The sequence below is a fragment of the Fistularia commersonii genome, chromosome 10 (assembly GCF_037954325.1).
Source record: "Fistularia commersonii isolate RoL2024-O1a breed Wild chromosome 10, RoL_Fcom_v1.0, whole genome shotgun sequence".
In the NCBI taxonomy this organism is placed as follows: Eukaryota; Metazoa; Chordata; class Actinopteri; order Syngnathiformes; family Fistulariidae; genus Fistularia; species Fistularia commersonii.
In genome coordinates this window covers 2,354,757-2,360,756 of record NC_141293.1, presented here as the reverse complement: position 1 = coordinate 2,360,756, position 6,000 = coordinate 2,354,757, and positions in this window count along the sequence as shown.

The following is a 6,000-nucleotide window of genomic DNA, read 5'->3' as shown; positions in this document are numbered from 1 at the left end:
CACAAACCACCTGCAGAGCTGAACAAAAACCCCTCTTGTAACATCTTAATCCACCAGAGGAGGAGCTCTCAGACCAAACCTGAGTCCAATTTCACCCTTTACTTGAAGTAGAAACGTTCAAAAATCCTTTAACTTCCCGAACCGTCCCAAATTTTGATTCTCAGACGATAAGGTCCGATATTCCTCTCTTCGTCCAGCAGTTGTGAAATTCATATCACACACAGAGATCCTGTACAAACACTTATCCTTTGCTAACTGCTTTCTCTGTATTTACTCCTGTACTTCTTCATTCTACACACACACACACACACACACATATATATTTGTATATCCTGGAAAAGTTTATTTGAAACATTTTACCAATAGAGGTCAGTGAAACATAGCTTTTCTTCAAATCAAATATTAACATATATATGATATCACATCTTTGATCGCATGGTTTACACAGAATTCAGCCCTTTATGTTCAATTTTGATTTTTTTTTTTTCAATTTTGTGCAAACACAGTGTGTTATACAATCAAAAGCAATGATCCAAAATGGAGAAAGTCCAAAGAATACGTGTCTGGCATTGATTTAAAAAAAATGATTTATTTAAAGCTGGATTATTTAGAAATGATTAAAGAATAGATATCAGTATTTTGAAGTAGAGAAACACTTTCATCATTCCTCACATCCTGAACGTTTATCGAACATGTATTTTATCAGTTTTTTGCAATTTGCTATTTTTTGGGGGAGCATTTTCTGCAACTGAATTCCAAACAGATAGAACACGTTGGAATAGAATAGATATTTCCACTTTATATTACAAGTAAGTGTTACATTTGAATGAAAAAAACATTTAAGGATAAAGAAAAAAAAAGAGAAAAAAAAGCACTTTTAATAATTCCTTTAATAGAAATGGACTCTTTTAAAAATCAGACATTTTAAAAAGTCAGAGTCAAATCAGACAAATGTAATAGTCGCCTTGAAAATGGATGTTTCACATACAGAGAGACAGATTTTTCTTTTTCTATTAAAAATGATGACGATGGCATGAATTGACATTCATTATAGATAATTTAAAGTTCTATAATCCAAAATAAGAAACCCAGTAGGAACTGTTGCTGGTGTCAGAAGGGGAGTTTGGAAAAATGTCATTTATAAAACAAGGAAATTGAAAAAAAAAAAACAGCTCAATAATTTCAAAGTTCAGAGAAATAGATTAACTATATAACACTCGTGTATATTCTTGTCTCCGAAAACAACAATGTTTTCTATATCCGTGTGAGGGATGGGAGGTTTTTGAAAGGGCAAATGACACTGTGATACTATGGGGTGGCACAGTGACACACACCGCTGCAAAAACCTCACATATCTATCTATCTATCTATCTATCTATCTATCTATCTATCTATCTATCTATCTATCTATCTATCTATCTATGCAGATCCATCCATTTAAAGTGTACACAGGAGTTTGATGGCTCAAAAGCATGTAAGTGTAGCATTGAATCCCATTTATTCCCACATGCACTGCAGCATTTGTGCACGGATGTCACATAAGACATAACAACCAAATGACATCGAACATGAAGTTCATGCAGAAAATTCCTTTTTTTTTGTATTTTATTGAATTTCAAGATTCAGGATTCAGTGTTTAAGGTCATATATCCATCTCCACTGTATGGCTGAAAGTCTTGACTCATCTCTCCAAATGATGGGAATCAGGTGTTCCAATCACGTCCACGTTCACAGGTGTGTGAAATCAAACATTTTTAAAAACATTTGTGAAAGAACGCGTCGCTCTCAGTGAATTCCAGCGTGGAGCTGTGATGGGATATGCAACAAATCTAGTCGCTTGAAAATATTCCACCGTGATATAAGAACTAGAGGTCGCCGAATTTCTGCTCATAGTAAGATGAAATAACATTCACATCTTTTTAATTTTGTCATTGCTACTGTCACTTTTTTTTTCCATTCTCATTTGTTTTTATCCTTGTATCTTTCCTCACTTTGTGGGGGATGGGAACAGCTTGTAGTCTGGAATTTTCATTTTTTTTTTTTTTTTTTTTTTTTGGTCAACATTTCTGACTTATGACATTAATGGCAGATATGGAACAAAAAGCATGATTTTATTGGATAATGGGAAAAATCTGTTTTTGTGAGAAATAGTAAGGTGAAATGATATAAATCAAGACAACGACAAATAATCCCTGGATGTCATTTGGTTGTTCGTGTCAGAGTCAAGTATCATCTTGTTATAAAAAAAAAAAAGTATATATTTTAATTTATATTAGAAAACAGGATGTGCATCACTGTATTTGAACATTAAGAGGAATTTGTCAAAAACAACACCGTTTTGAACGGAGAGGAAAAAGGATGAAATGTAGATACAATATTTATCAGTATGAATTCCTGAGCTGAAATTCCAAAGCTTAAACTTTATTAGAGCTCAAAGAAGCAACATGTGAAAATCTGACTTCATGTCTGCAATAATAGATATTAAAGGGTTGCGTTTTTTTTTTCCCTCCAAATTTAATTTTTTTTGACATCTAATGTAAAAACATACGCCGCAATAATTTACCAAAGCTATTTTTTTCCCTTTTTTTTGTGTCCTTTTTGGTATAAAATGAAAGGAGCGGATGTCTGTACCTGGAAACATTTTTATCTTCATCCGTTCCAAATTTCACTTTTGTCATCCAGCGAAAATAAAACATATGTAAATAAGTTTTAAAGAGGAAGAAAAAAACAGAAACGATTTGCAGAAGAATGACGAGCCACGATGGAGTTTTTGTAGGAGACTTAGTCACTGTGACTGGCTGGGGGGTGGGTGGCACAGTGATACAGAGCAACAGAAAAACCTCCTTCCTTTCGCCTTTACCAAATATTAAGGATTCGGCGATCGTTTAATCATTTAGAATTTTTTTTTTCGTTTTTTTTTTTTCCAATCGTAATTACGTTATACTTTAGACATGTTACTTGTATTTTATTGATACCATAATGCAACAATTTGAACAGTGTGTGTGTGTGTGTGTGTGTGTGTGTGTGTGTGTGTGTGTGTGTGTGTGTGTGTGTGTGTGTGTGTGTGTGTGTGTGTGTGTGTGTGTGTGTGTGTGTGTGTGTGTGTGTGTGTGTGCGCGCGCGCACATATTTATATGTGTGTCTCTCTCATATATATCATATAGAGGTCTCTTTCTCTCTCTATATATGTGTTTGTGTGTGGTATTTCTTTCATTTTATATATATATACATATACACGTGCGTGTGTGTATATACACACACGTGTGTGTGAGAAATAAGCATATGTATATAATGTAAGCACATACACGTGTGTGTGTGTGTATATATGTATATCCTGGAAAAGTTTATTTGAAACATTTTACCAATAGAGTTCAGTGAAACATAGCTTTTCTTCAAATCAAATATTAACATATATATGATATCACATCTTTGATCGCATGGTTTACACAGAATTCAGCCCTTTATGTTCAATGTTGATTTTTTTTTATTTATTTTTTTTTTTTAAATTTTGTGCAAACACAGTGTGTTATACAATCAAAAGCAATGATCCAAAATGGAGAAAGTCCAAAGAATACGTGTCTGGCATTGATTTAAAAAAAAAGATCTATTTTAAAGCTGGATTATTTAGAACTTATTAAAAAATAGATATCAGTATTTTGAAGAAGAGAAACACTTTCATCATTCATCACATCCTGAACGTTTATCGAACATTTATTTTATCCGTTTTTTGCAATTTGCTAGTTTTTTGGGGGAGCATTTTCTGCAACTGAATTCCAAACAGATTGAACACGTAGGAATTGAATAGATATTTCCACTTTATATAACAAGTTGGTTTTGCATTTGAATGAAAAAAACATTTAAGGATATAAAAAAAGCACTTTTAATAATTCCTTTAATAGAAATGGACTCTTTTAAAAATCAGACATTTTAAAAAGTCAGAGTCAAATCAGACAAATGTAATAGTCGCCTTGAAAATGGATGTTTCACATATAGAGAGACAGATTTTTCTTTTTCTATTAAAAATGATGACGATGGCATGAATTGACATTCATTATAGATAATTAAAAGTTCTATAATCCAAAATAAGAAACCCAGTAGGAACTGTTGCTGGTGTCAGAAGGTGAGTTTGGAAAAATGTCATTTATAAAACAAGGAAATTAAAAAAAAAAAAAAAAAAAAAAAACCAGCTCAATAATTTCAAAGTTCAGAGAAATAGATTAACTATATAACACTCGTGTATATTCTTGTTTCCGAAAACAACAATCTGTGAAACAATGTTTTCTATATCCGTGTGAGGGATGGGAGGTTTTTGAAAGGGCTAATGACACTGTGATACTATGGGATGGCACAGTGACACACACCGCTGCAAAAACCTGTCTGTCTGTCTGTCACATAAATGCAGGGATAAAATAACACGTGTGTGTGTATATATACATACATACACACACGTGTGTGTGTGTGAGATATAGGCATATGTATATAATGTAAACACATACACGTGTGTGTGTGTGTGTGTATATATACAGTATATATGTGTATAAGCTTCCACACTACATTTTTTAAATTCATCATTACATTATATACATGCATGTATAATATAAACTCACGTTAGTATTTATATAATATTACTTGAACTTTTTCTCTTCCGAGCACCTAAATACAGTATTCTGTTAAATCAACCTGTTTATAGCAAAAGGGTTCCTGCAGCTGTGGGACTGTAATAGTAATTTTACGTTGTTCAACATCACAACACATACAAAAAAAAATGTTACTAAATATATATTAAAAATTTGAAACACTTGTAGAAGTGCATTCTACTAAATTAATCCACAGCAGTAATATTTTAGCATTTATGGAGATTCTCATGAGTATATTTATTGGTAGTAATGTGTTTGGATAAATGCTGTCATTGTCTGGCATTTGTTTTTGTACTGAGCTGAATCACAGTGTATAACTGGGTACCACAGTGAGAACTCTCAATACAAAATCCTTCAGGACCACGTTTTTCAAATAGTGGTTCGGAATGATCTCATAATCATGTTTTTATTCTTTCCACAATTTATCTTCATACCCTAACAAAGATTCAGCTTATAATTAAAAATGCTTGCAAAAATTGCTTGCTAGTAAGTTAATGATAATTTACTTAATTTATAAACCTAAAAAAATGGGAAAAGTATATTGAGACAATCTAGTGTTAAAGTATTTCAGTGTGTGTGTGTGTGTGTGTGTGATAATATCTTTATAAGTTATCTATATATGTCTATGTGTGTTTATATATATATATATATACACATTGTGTGCGTTTTCATTTATTTGTGTGTGGGGCTAGAGTCTCGTGTGTGTGTGTGTGTGTGTGTGTGTGTGTGTGTGTGTGTGTGTGTGTGTGTGTGTGTGTGTGTACATACACACATATATATACACGTGTGTGTGTATATATAGTGTGTGTGTGATTATATCTTGTGTGTGATTATATCTTTATGTTATAAATATATCTATGTGTGTGTATATATTAATGGGTGTGTGAATATGTGTGTGTCATAGACTTCTTCTGTTGTAATATACAATCTCAATATATTCACTGAATATTTTTGATTTTATTTTTCTTTAAATTACACCTCAAAAGAAACTTAGGATTTTTAATCAAATAAACTCTCTCCCTTTGTAAATATAATATTAGATTAGATGTGTAACCTGAAGATGGCATGGGTTTATTCAAACATTTTGACCTCCAGTGTTAAAGCTGTTAAATAATTTGACAAATGCATGTTTTTTAAAACCTATTCAACATGCCAAAAGTGAAACCCTGATACTGAAACTCTAGCCAGGTCATTATTAACATCCTTTTAGATCAACATTTGAGTAACAGACAGGAAACACTCTTCACCACAGCAGGTGCTTCCTCGTCCTCTATCTGAACAAGAATTCTAGCCTGGAAGTCCAAGGCTGATAAACAGAGCAAAAGAAGCCGCACTGAGAGTGATGTGTGTGTGTGTTTTTTTT